This window comes from Symphalangus syndactylus, chromosome 16 (assembly GCF_028878055.3).
Source record: "Symphalangus syndactylus isolate Jambi chromosome 16, NHGRI_mSymSyn1-v2.1_pri, whole genome shotgun sequence".
In the NCBI taxonomy this organism is placed as follows: Eukaryota; Metazoa; Chordata; class Mammalia; order Primates; family Hylobatidae; genus Symphalangus; species Symphalangus syndactylus.
In genome coordinates this window covers 45,544,247-45,557,096 of record NC_072438.2, presented here as the reverse complement: position 1 = coordinate 45,557,096, position 12,850 = coordinate 45,544,247, and positions in this window count along the sequence as shown.

The window sequence follows — 12,850 nt, the reverse complement described above, 5'->3', positions numbered from 1 at the left end:
ATGAACTGTACATAATTGTATGTGCTATGTTTTATATGACTGTCAGTGTCGTATGTTTGTTTACAGCAGCATCACCACAAACATGTGAGTAATACATTGCACTACAATGTTACTAGGCCATAGGAATTTTTCATCTCCATTATTATCTTATAGGACCATGGCTGTTGAGTGAAATATTATTATGCAGTGCATGACTGTACCACAAATTGAGTAGCTTATAAACAATGGAAATTTATGGCTTATAGTTCTGGAGGCTGTAAAGTCCAAGGTCAGGCTGCTGACAGATTTGGTGCCTGGTGAGGGCCCACTTCCTTGTTCATAGATGGCTTGTCTTTTCACTGTATCCTCACCTGGGGGGAGGCACTAATCCCATTCATGAAGGCTCCACATTCATGACCTAATTGTCTCCCAACATCCCCAACTCTTAATATAGTTCTTCCTCCATATCCACAGGGGATTGGTTCCAGGAGCCCTATAGTTTCCAAAGTCTGTGAATGCTCAAGTCCGTTATATAAAATGACATACTTCCAGCCTGAGCATCATAGTGAGACCCCACCATCTCAAAAAAACACAAAAATTAGATGGGAATGGTGGCACATGCCTGCAGTCCCAACTGCTCAGGAGGCTGTGGTGGGAGGATTGCTGGAGCCCAGGAATTCCAGGCTGCAGTGAGCTATGATCATGCCATTGCACTGTAGCCTGGGCAACAGAGCAAGACACTGACTCTGAAAAAAAAAAAGTGTATTATTTGCATATAACCTATGTACATCCTCTCATATACTTAAATCATCTCTAGATTTCTTACAATACCTAATACAAGGTAAGTGTTATGTAAATGTTATGTAGTTGTTAAACTATATGGTCTTTTTATTATTTCGTATTATTGTATTGTTATTATTTATTTATTCATTTATTGAATATTTTCAATCCATGGTTGTTTGAATCTATGGATGTGGAGCCCATGGATATGAAGGGCTGACTACATTATCCCCTTGGGGGTTAGGATTTCACCATGTGAATTTTGGTGGACACAAACATCCAGACCATAGCAAAATGGATAGGAAACCTAGGTTAGTGACCAGGGAGGGCTGCTAGGATGAGCCTTGATGAAAGGTCTTTCATCAGGAGGGTCCTGGGCATGTAGCTGGGAAGGGTCCTGGGCATGTGGCTGGAAAGACCCTTCAAAGGGGAAGGCACAGTGGGTGCAAAGTTGGAAGTGAAAGAACACCATGAGCAAAGAAAGCATCAAATTGGCAGTGTTGCTGGATGTGTTAGTTTCCTGTGGCTACCAAAACAAATTACCACAAACTGGGTGGCTTAAAACAACAGAAATATATTTCTCCCAGTTCAGGAAGGCAGAAGTCAGAAATCAAGGTTGGCAGGGTTGGTTCCTTCCAGAGGCTGTCAGGGAGAAATCATCCCTTTCCTCTCTCCTAGCTTCTGGTAGTTGCTGGCAAACCTTGGCATCCCTTGGTTTGCAGATGCATCAGCTGCTTCTTAGAATGCCCTGGAGGACATGCCCCAATTGTTAGCAGCTTTCTATAGAATGTGGTACATAGTACTTCTTTGTCTTTAGTTTTAGACTAAGTCATAAGAAAAGTTCCAGTCAACACCCTATTACGTAATCAGTAGAACCAACAGATGAGACCAGAAACCAAAATTATTGGTAGGCTATTGAATTACATGGCAGATGTGCAATCTAAAAAAATGTATCCTAAATTTGGGTTAAATAATCAATAATCTGTATCTGTGTCTTCACATGGTGTTCTCCTCAGAGTCTCTGTCTTTTTTTTCCTGTCTCTTACAAGGACACTCTAGTTGGATTTAGGGGCCTCCTTAATCTGATGCCATCACATCTTGGTCCTTAACTTAATTAGATCTACAAGGACTCTTTTTTCAATGAGGTCACATTCTGAGATTTCAGAATAAACCTGAAATAAATGGACATAAATGTTTGGAGGTTGGGTGGAGGATACTATTCAACCCAGTCCTCTGGAGCTGGCATGACCATCTCTGATGCCCTGGAGACTCAGTTGAGTGTGGCAGAAGAAAAGAAATGTTATCCTGGAAAGAGTGAAGACTCTGAAAGAAGCTGCTTGGAAAGTCAGAGGTACAAAGAAAGGAGTAATAGGCGAAGAGAATAGAGTGGATGGGTGTAAGAGCATAGGAAAAAGACAGTGGATGGAGACCCGGGATATAAATGGTGAGAGTGTGGGAGTTTTAAAGAGAATGAGACCACAAATATGGGGAAAGGAGGAAGTATTTCTGTCTAGGTTTCTGGAGACTGGTTTGATTAGAAAGGAATGAGACTGAACTACAGGGAGTAAAAGACCTGAGGGGATTTCTAAAACCACAGGGACTTTCTGAGAGTTTCAATTACGGTTAGTTTATTAGGAATCTCAACATCGTCTAGTCCAAATGTGAACTAGTTTTTATTTTTCTCAGTCATTCCATCAACTGGATTCTGAAATTCCCCTCTTGTCACTCCTTAGTGATATCTTGAGCAGATTTAATACTTCTCCAGTCCTTTTGAGATGTTGATACTCCAATCTAGTTTAAAATTCTAAATCTCCATCTTCATCTAAAACTCATCTTCTTTCTGCATGTCACAGGCTAGGTCTGTAGCTCAACCTTGGCATATATTTTGGAGGTAGGCATGGTTTATCTGAGATACACTCTTCTTGCCCCTCCCTCTCCCAGATCTAGCTCCCTGAAGTGGAGATCAGGGATGAGTGGTAAGAAGGCAGATATCCTTTTCTGTAACTGTGTCGATTAAGGTACAGGCTAAGCTGCAGGACAGGGAGACCTCAAATACAGAGGCTTATATAAGATTGAGGTTTATTTCTTTCTCATATAATAGAAAAAGTATAGCTAAGACGTCTAGAATAGGTAAGCTGTCTCTGTTCCACAAAATCATTCAAGGGCTCAGGGTGACCAGATGGCTCTGTTTCCTATAGCTCTGGTCTTATCCTCTGGCCTCCATTCTCCCTTGCATGGAGCCACAGGAGCTGATGAAGCCCTCCTGTGCCTTTCTGTGTGTGTGTGGCCCAAGGGATGCTGAGGTGGAGATACACGCCCTTTCCCAGGTACCTGATACCACAGTCTCTAATTGCCAGTTGGCAAGGGTTGGTCCAATGGAAATCTCCAACAGAATAGACACCAGTCCCTCTACTAATTTACACTCCTGAACCCCCAGGGGGCAGTGTAATGTTCTCTAAGACTGCTCAGAGGGGCAGGGGGGTCAACCTCAGAGGGTGATCCTACACATTGCTGCATCAAAACAAGAATCCTCTTGAGGAAAGAAATGCCTGATCTGCCTGTCCAGTGTCTATGAGTAATTTTACTGTTATTTCCCCTTTACGTGGCTTGAGAAAGAGATGTCATCTCTTGCATAGGGAGAAGAGCTTGCAGGCTTACATCATAAACACTCATCTCCTGGTGCTGCTGACTCTCTTGCAACCCTCCCCAGCATTCTCAGGTGAATGGGGGAAGGTAGGGTGAGGCGATGCTGTGGACAGTGCTATCTGGTTCTACTGCTTCTTAGAATGCCCTGGGGGACATGCTCCAGTTGCTAGCAGCTTTCTATAGAATGTGTTACATAATACTTCTTTGTCTTCAGTTTTGGACCCAAGTCATAGGAAAAGTTCCAGTCAACACCTTATTATGTAATCAGTACAACCAACAGATGAGAAGAGAAACCAAATTGTTGATAGGCTATTGAATTACATGGCAGATGAGCAATCTAAAAAAAGTATCCTAAATTTGGGTTAAATAATTAATAAAAAAGACATTTCATGTATAGTAATAGAAAAAAAAGGCAAAGAATAATGGTTTGGGTTTATGTCTATTGATTCAAAAAGTCCACTTTATAGAATATATATTTAAAAAAATTGCTCAGCCAGGCACAGTGGCTCATGCCTGTAATCCCAGCACTTCGGGAGGTCGAGGTGGGTGGATCACCTGAGGTCGGGAGTTCAAGACCAGCCCTACCAACTTGGAGAAACCCTGTCTCTACTAAAAATACAAAACTGCCGGGCGTGGTGGTGCATGCCTGTAATCCTAGCTATTCAGGAGGCTGAGGCAGGAGAATCTCTTGAACCTGGGAGATGGAGGTTGTGGTGAGCCGAGATCGTGCCATTGCACTCCAGCCTGGGGAGCAAGAGCAAAACTCCTTCTCAAAATAAATAAATAAATAAATAAAAATAATTGTTCATATACATCCCAAGGAAAATTGCTGCTTATTGCAGAATTGTTTCTAATTGTGAAAATTGGAAGCAATTTAAATGTCCAACAACAGAAGATTGGTAAAATACATTATAAACTAAAATATTAAAAATTGCATTATAAATAAAAAGGAATATTATCCAGCCAATAATCATGAAATTGTAAATGGATAATTACTGACATGAAAACATATTTATGATAGATTATAGGTTAAGAAAAGCATATTACAAACAGTATACATAGTATGATGCTATGTGTGTGTGCATGCACTTGGGCATGTGTAAGTAGATAAATTGTTATAAACTTTCTGAACCACAGTTTGCAGTAGGAGCCAAGAATCTAAAGAATGTTAACATATAGAGAAAAATGACTGCATGGTTGCTCTAAAAATGATATTGGTGTGATTCTATTTGGTGAGATTACCGTTTATTTAAATATTTTAAAATTTATTTAATTTCCTGATTTTTCTTCAGTAAACATTTATTACTTGGATAATTGAAAATTAAAATAACTAAAAAAATACATTTGAGAACAGATACACATGTATCTATCTTATCTTGTTATGGAGAAAAACTTTCTAAATCTAAAACCAGGGTAACCATGGTGTGCTGGAGCTTGCTTGCACAGATTTGTTAAATCTGATTCTAAAGTATTCAGGGCCAGGCATGGTGGCTTACGCTTGTAATCCCAGCACTTTGGGAGGTGAAGGTGGGTGGATCACTTGAGGTCAAGAGTTTGAGACTAGCCTGACCAACATGGTGAAACCCCATCTCTACTAAAAATACAAAATTAGCCAGACATGGTGGCACATGCCTGTAATCCCAGCTACTAGGGAGGTTGAGGCAGGAAAATCACTTGAACCTGGGAGGCAGAGGTTGTAGTGAACTGCGGTCATGACATTGCACTCCAGCCTGGGCAACAAGAGCGAAACTCCATTTCAAAAAATAAAATTAAATATAAATAAATACATAAATAAAAATAAAATATTCAGGAACTTTGCCAAAAAATTAGTTGGTAGCTAGCCCTTAGCAATAGTGGGAATACTGACACTGCAGATATCAGCAAATGCTACAAATCAGACTTTTCTTTTGAAACTGCTTTACCAGCACACATCTGAATGACAGTAATAGCAAAGAAAAGGGGAACTTACTTGTTTATATAAAAATGAATGTGGGGCCTGGTAGGAAGTGATTAGTTCATGGGGGAGGAGTTCTCGATATCATTGCCTTAGTGCTGTTCTCGTGATAGTGAGTGAGTGAGTTATTGTAAGATCCGGTTGTTTAAAATTATGTAGCACCTCCCCACTCTCTCTCTTGCTTCTGTTCCTGCTATGGAAGACACCTTGCTCCCCCTTTGCCTTCCACGATGATTGAAAGCTCTGTGAGGCCTCTCCAGAAACAGAAGCCACTATGCTTTCTGTACATCCTGTGGAACTGTGAGCCAATTAAATCTCTTTTCTTTATAAATTAGTCTCAGGTATTTCTTTATAGCAGTGCAAGAATGGACTAATACAGAAAATTGGTACTGAGGCATAGGGCATTGCTATAAAAATGCCTGAAAATGTGGAAGCAGCTTTGGAATTGGGTAACAGGCAGAGGTTAGAAGAGTGTGGAGGGCTCAGAAATAGACAGGAAGATGAATAAAAATTTGGAAATTCCTAGAGACTTGTTAAATTGTTTTGACCAAAATGCTGATAGTGATAGGGACAATGAAGTCCAGACTGAGGAGGTCTCATATAGAAATGGGGAACTTACTAGGAACTGGAGCAAAGGTCACTTTTGTTACATGTTAGCAAAGAACTTGGAAACATTGTGTCCCTACCCTAGGAATCCGTGGAACTTTGAACTTGAGAGAGACCATTTAGGGTATCTGGCAGAATGAATTTCTAAGCAGTAAAGTGTTCAACATGTGGCCTGGCAGCTTTTAACAACCTATGCTCATATGTGTGAGCAAAGAAATGACCTGAAACTTGAACTTATATTTAAAAGGAAAGCAGAGTGTAAAGGTTTGGAAAATTTACATCCTGGCCATATGGTAGAAAAGAAAAGTCCATTTTCAGGAGAGGGATTAAGCAGGCTGCAGAAATTTTCATATCTAAAAGAAAGGCAAATGCTGCTAACCAATAAATGGGGAGGTGGCTTCGAAGGCATTTCAGAGACCTTAGAGGCAGCCACTTCCATCACAAGCCTAAGGAGGCTTAGGAAGGAAGAATGCTTTCCTGGGCCAGACCCAGGGATACTGCCCCTCACATCCCAGCCACTCTAGCTCCAACAATGGCTCAAAGTGGCCCAGGTACAGCTCAGGCCACTGCTTCAGAGAGCATAAGCTATAAGCCTTGGCAGCTTCCACATGGTGTTAAGCCTTCAGATGTGCAGAGTGCAAGAGTTGAGGCTTGGAAGCCTCCACCTAGATTTCAGAAGAAGTATGTAAAAGCCTGGATGTCCAGGCAGAAGCCTGCTGCAGGGCTGGAGCCCTCATGGAGAACCTCTACTAGGGCAGTGTGGAGGGGAAATGTGGGGTTGGAGCTCCCACACAGAGTCCCCACTGTGGCACTGCCTGGACAAGCTGTGAGAAGAGGGCCACTGTCCTCCAAACCCCAGAATGGTAGACCCACTGGCAACTTGCACCTTGTGCCTGGAAAAGCTGCAGGCAGTCAACACCAGCTCTTGAGAGCAACTGTAGGGACTGAACCCTGCAAAGCTAGAGGGGAGGAGCTTCCCAATGCTTTGAGAGCCCACCTCTTGCACCAGTGTACCCTGGATGTGAGGCATGGAGTCAAGGAAGATTCTTTTGGAGCTTTAAGATTTAATGACTGCCCTGCTGGGTTTCAGACTAGCATGGGGCCTGCAGCCCCTTTCTTTTGGCTGATTTCTCCCTTTTGGAACAGTAGTATTTACCCAGTGCCTGTACTCTTGCTGTTTAAGAGTAACTAACTTGCTTATGGTTTTACAGGCTCATAGGTGGAAGGGACTTGCCTTGTCTCCGATGAGACTTTGGACTTCTTTTGAATTAATGCTGGAATGAGATAAGACTTTGGGAGACTGTTGAGAAGGGATGATTGTATTTTGCAATATGAGAAGGACACGAAATTTGGAGGGGCTGGGGGTGGAATGATATAATTTGGATCTCTGTCCCCACTAAATCTCATGTCCAATTACAATCCCCCATATTAGAGGTGGGACCAAGTGGGAGGTGATTGGATGGGGGTAGAGTTCTCATGAATGGGTTAGTATCATCTTCTTGGTGACGTTCTCATAATAGTGAGTAAGTGAGTTATCATATTATGAGATCTGGTTGTTTAAAAGCATGTAGCACTTCCTCTCTCTCTCTCTCATTCCTGCTCCAGCCATGTTCCTGCTCTCTTGTTCACTTTTCACCATGATTTTAAGTTTCCTGAGAGCTTGCCAGAATCAGAAGCCACTGTGTTTCCTGCACAGCCTGCAGAACTGTGAACCAATTAAACCTCATTCTTTTATAAATTACCTAGTCTCAGGTATTTTTTTCAGCAGTGCAAGAATGGACTATTACACAATTAAATAGTAAAAAACAGAACCCTGAAAGAAAAATAGGTAAATGACATGAACAGGTAATTCACTAAAGAGATATGTATTGCCAATAATAAAAGAAAATAAAAATAAAACAATAATGAGATGTCACTCTACATCTACCAATTTGACGGATCTCTAAAATGTTATTTTTGTGGAGGATGTGTAGAATGTCTACCCCAGCATACTTTTGGAGGGCAGGTAAAGTGGAACAAACTTTATGGAGAGCATTTGGTGGTATGTAACATAACAATGCTCATATTCTTCAACCTAGTCATTCTTTTCCAGAAATTTATCCTAAAGCAATAGTAAAAGATTCAGACCAAGATTGTGTACAAAGGTGCTTATAACATTTTGTGAAATGGAAAGGACAAATCTCCCCTCAGACAGAGCTGAGGATGGCTGGACATGACCTAAGATTTACTCAGGTACTGATATATCAGTGGCAATTTCAAAAATTCTGCTGGAAAACTTTAGGTCATTAAGGGAGAATTTACTAAAAGGTAAATATCCAAGTGATGACATTTCTCATTCCCAATGCGTTTACAGGGTGCAATTTTGAAGTTCTAGGATCAGGTGGGTAAGAGAAACTATAGGATTGTGTAGGGGCAGTAGGGAGGAAAAGAGGGAAAGGAAAATCACTATTCTGCACATTGATGTGAGTGCTAACCTCACTGTGAGAAGCACCTCACAAATTATGACACTGTGCCCAGAGCATTTGTTTCCTTTCTTATTGATTAAGAAACCATACTATCTACTCCTTCATGATAAAAACACCCAACAAGCTAGGAATAAAAGAGGACTTTCTCAACTGATAAAAAGCATCTGTGGAAAAACTCACAGTTAACATTATACTTAATGGTAAAACATACTTAAAGCTTTTGCCCTAACATCAGCTACAAGATAAGGATGTCTGCTCCCACTACTTTTTTTTTGAGACTAGATCTCATTCTGTTACCCAGGCTGGAGAGCAGTAGTGTGATTATAACTCACTGCAGCCTCGACCTCCAGGCTCAAGCCATGCCTCGACCTCAGCCTCCTGGGTAGCTGGGACTTTAGGCACACATCACCATGCCTGGCTAATTTTTGTATTTTTTTTTTTTTTTTTTTTTTTGTGGAGACAGAGTCTCCCTATGTTGCATATGCTGATCTTGAACTCCTGGCCTCAAGTGATCCTTTAGCCACAGCCTCCCACAGTTCTGGGATTACAGGTGTGATCCACTGTGCCTGGCCCTGCTCTCACTACTTCTATTCAACATTGTACTGGAGGTACTAGCCATGGCAATTAGGAGTTAAGAATCCATATTGGAAATGAAGAAGTAAAACTGCCTCTGTTTGCAGATGACATTATTTTCTTTAAAGAAACACTTAGAAATCTACTTGTCTTAGTCAATTTGGGCAGCCATAAAAAGTGCTAGAAACTGAATGGCTTATAAACAACATAAATTTATTTCTCATAGTTCTGGAGTCTGGAAGTCTGAGGTCAGACTGTCAGCATGGTTGGCTTCTGGTGAGGGCCCTTTTCTGGGTTGTAGACTGCTGTCTTTTGCTGTACGCTCACATGGCAGAAAAAGGACTAGCGAGCTCTTTGTGTCTTTTTTATAAGGGCACTAATCCCATTCATGAGGGCTCCACTCTCAAGGTTTGATTACCTCCCAAAAGTCCCACCTCCTTATAGTATCACATTGAGGTTTAGGATTTCAACTTATACATTTTGGGGGAGCACACACATTTAGTCTATAACACCACTAAAAAACCATTACAACCAATAAACAAGTTCAGCAAGATTGCAAGATACACACCACTATATAAAAATCAATGATCTTTCTATACAGCAGCAATGAACAAATCAAAAATTTGAAGAACAATGCATCAAAAATACTCAGAAATAAATTGAACAAAAGAAATACAAAACATATACCCTGAAACTATAAAAGATCATTGAAAAAAATTAAAGACCAAAATCAGTAAAAGACATCCCATGCCCATGAATCAGAAGACTTTTTTTTTTTTTTTTTTTTTTGAGACAGTCTTGTTCTGTTGCCCAGGCTGGAGCGCAATGGTGCAATCTCAGCTCACTGCAACCTCCACCTCCCAGTTTCAAGCAGTTCTTCTGCCTCAGCCTCCCAAGTTAGCCAGGATATAGAGAAATTAGAACCCTTAACTATTGCTGATGGGAATGTAAAATGATATCAAGACAAAAGTGGCTCCATCTTGGGTGCAAATCCACCGTGTTGACTTCTGATTAGCCTCAGTCACATGAATGCCTCCTGATTCTTACTTTATTTACTATCCTTACTGTACGCTCTACAGACAGTAGGAAGGAGTCCAAGCTGTTGATCAAGAATCAGGTCTTTCAAATGCCCACTAATCTGGCATTGGGTTGCTGATCTATTTTTTCTTTGCCTACTCCAGCTGAGATCAGATCATACCACATTTGTTTCCTGGTAATTCTAACTGGGCCTTTTAGGCCTCTCTTTTTAGGTTCAGCAGAATTGGCTTCTCCCTTTGCCCAGGAAAGAATTCAAGCCAGAGGTAGAAGAAAACAGTTTTATTGAACAGGCAGTGTTATATCTCTGGTGGTATTACAGTTCCCTGACTGCTCCTGCAGAACAGGGCTACCCCATAGACAGAGTAGCAACTCAGGGCAGTTTTGCTGTCATATGTACACCTACTTTTAATTGCATGCAGATTAAGGGGCAGTTTATGCAGAAATTTCTAGGGAAGGGATAGTAATCATTGGGTCATTGCCATGGAAAGGGGTGGTAATGTCTGGCTGTTGCCATGGCAATGGTAAATTGACATGGCATGCTGGCGGGTGTGTCTGATTGAAAGCTGCTTTCACCCCATCCCCATTTTAGCAAGTCCTCAGTCTGGTCCAGTGTCTGAGCCCCACTCCTGGAGTCGAGCCCTGCCTCCTACCTCAAAGCCCTTAGAAACTTTAATTCAGTTGAGACAAATATATGGCTGGCACCACACCAACAACTCAGGACCACCGTAGAGGATGATCCATTAACCACAGTGGCAAAGAAAGTCCAGCCAGACAAATTTCTACCGGAGCTGATAAAAGGCCAACAGCAAATATTATTTGGGACTCCCCAAGACCTTGAGGCAGAGGAGGGAACACTTGAATGGAAGTTTGACTGGCAATCTCCCCAAGGTTGGATAAGGTATTATTTTGCTAGAGAACAGGGAATTCCTTGGCAACTAAAGAGGTCTTCATTGATCCTGCTGGAGTGTGGAACAAGACGCTCCACATACCCATACACTGAACACGGCCCTTTTTAAAAGGCACTCTTAGTGGCCGCTTGGTATGGTCCTTTGCTGCCCCTGTGACCTTACCCTCGCCCCTCAGGCAACATGTTTGGTGTGCACCCTCAGCCCATAATCTTCGGGCTGCCTGTGTCATAACTAACAAAGATGAAGCTACCACAGCCATTTTGCTTGATGGGGAAGAACTGCCCTGCCAAGTACCTACTAGAGACTTGTATTTCCTCCCATAGTCTTCTGTTCCTGCTGCTGCTCTGCCCTGCAAAATGCCTCTTGGTTTGGATTCTGGAAAATATGGTGGCAAAGGCATGATTAATTCTGTGTCTCATACTTCGCACAGGTATCATTGCCTGTTGTTTGTATTGTTGCTGCAGCCTCTGCTTACAAGTAGAAAAGAAACTGATGCAATGTGTCACCCACATCACCAAAATGACTGCAGCAACCCCCTGGCTCTGGACCCATCATGGAAGAGGCGGGCACTTGAGGTTGTAAGAGCCGGATTAGAGGGGTGGAGTGTGGAGACAAAAGTGGCTCCATCTTGGATGCTAATCCGCCATGCTGACTTCTGATTAGCTCCAGTATCCTGAATGCCTCCTGATTCCTACTTCATTTACTGTCCTTAGTGTAAGAACACAAACTCACTACAGATCCTGACTCTAGATCAAAGCAACATTGATGTTATCACACATATTATGGGCTATGGCGCACATAGCAGTCTTGCCTGTTCTGGAAGGTGGCCTTTAGCTGTCTCTATAGAGCATGTACTTCCTTTCCCTGTATAAGGTGTCTATAAGTCCTGGGTCTGGACAGTAATGCTGCAGAGATCTACCTGTATTGCTTCTGTTTTGACCATGCTTCTGTGGGTAAGTTCCCCAAATAAATCACCCTTTACTGACAAACTGGATTTGTGTGCTTCGTTCTTTGGTTTCTCAGCTCCTAGGGCATTTGGGGGCTGCTTTGCCTATATGGCTGTTTCATAGAACAAATGGTATAGCTGCCTTCAAACAGTCTGGCTGTTCCTCAAAAGGCCAAATGCAGAGTTACCATATGATGCAGCAATTCCACTCCTAGGTAAATACCCAAGAGAAAATATGTCTACACAAAAACTTATGTGAGAATGTCAATGGCAGCATTATTCATAAGAGCCATAATATCCATCAACTGATAAATGGATAAATAAAATGTGGTACACACATACACTTGAAAATCATTTGGCAATAAATGAAATATTGAATGGACGAACCATGGAAACATTATACTAAGTGAAAGAAGCCAGTTACAAATGGCCCCTTTTTATATGATTGCATCTATGTGAAATATCCAGAATAGACAAATCTATAGAGATCAGTATGATCTATAGAGTAGATTGGTGGTTGCCTAGGGCTGGGATGCGTGGAGAAGTGGAGGTGATGGTTAAGGGGTATAGTGTTTCTTTTTAGTGTAATGAAAATATTCAAATTGATTTGGTGATGGTTGCACCACTCTGTGAATATGCCTAAAGTCATCGAATTACACATTTTAAATGGGTCAAATTTTTTTATGGTTTGTGAATTATACCTCAATAAAGCTTTGTTAAAAAAAACAAGCAACAACTAATTACAGATCACATCTAATTGACAGCATATTTTTACTGCCCTGAATCCAAAAAGAAGTGCCCTGGTACGGGATAGGGGTGGGCAGAGAAACTGCTATGAAGAGATGTATGGGGTTGCTTAGAGCATAAAGTATGAAGTCTTTATTTTGAATTAACTCTGTGGGCTGCTATTAACTGGACTTAGGCTTGTACTTATTTGCATGGCTGTGATAATGCT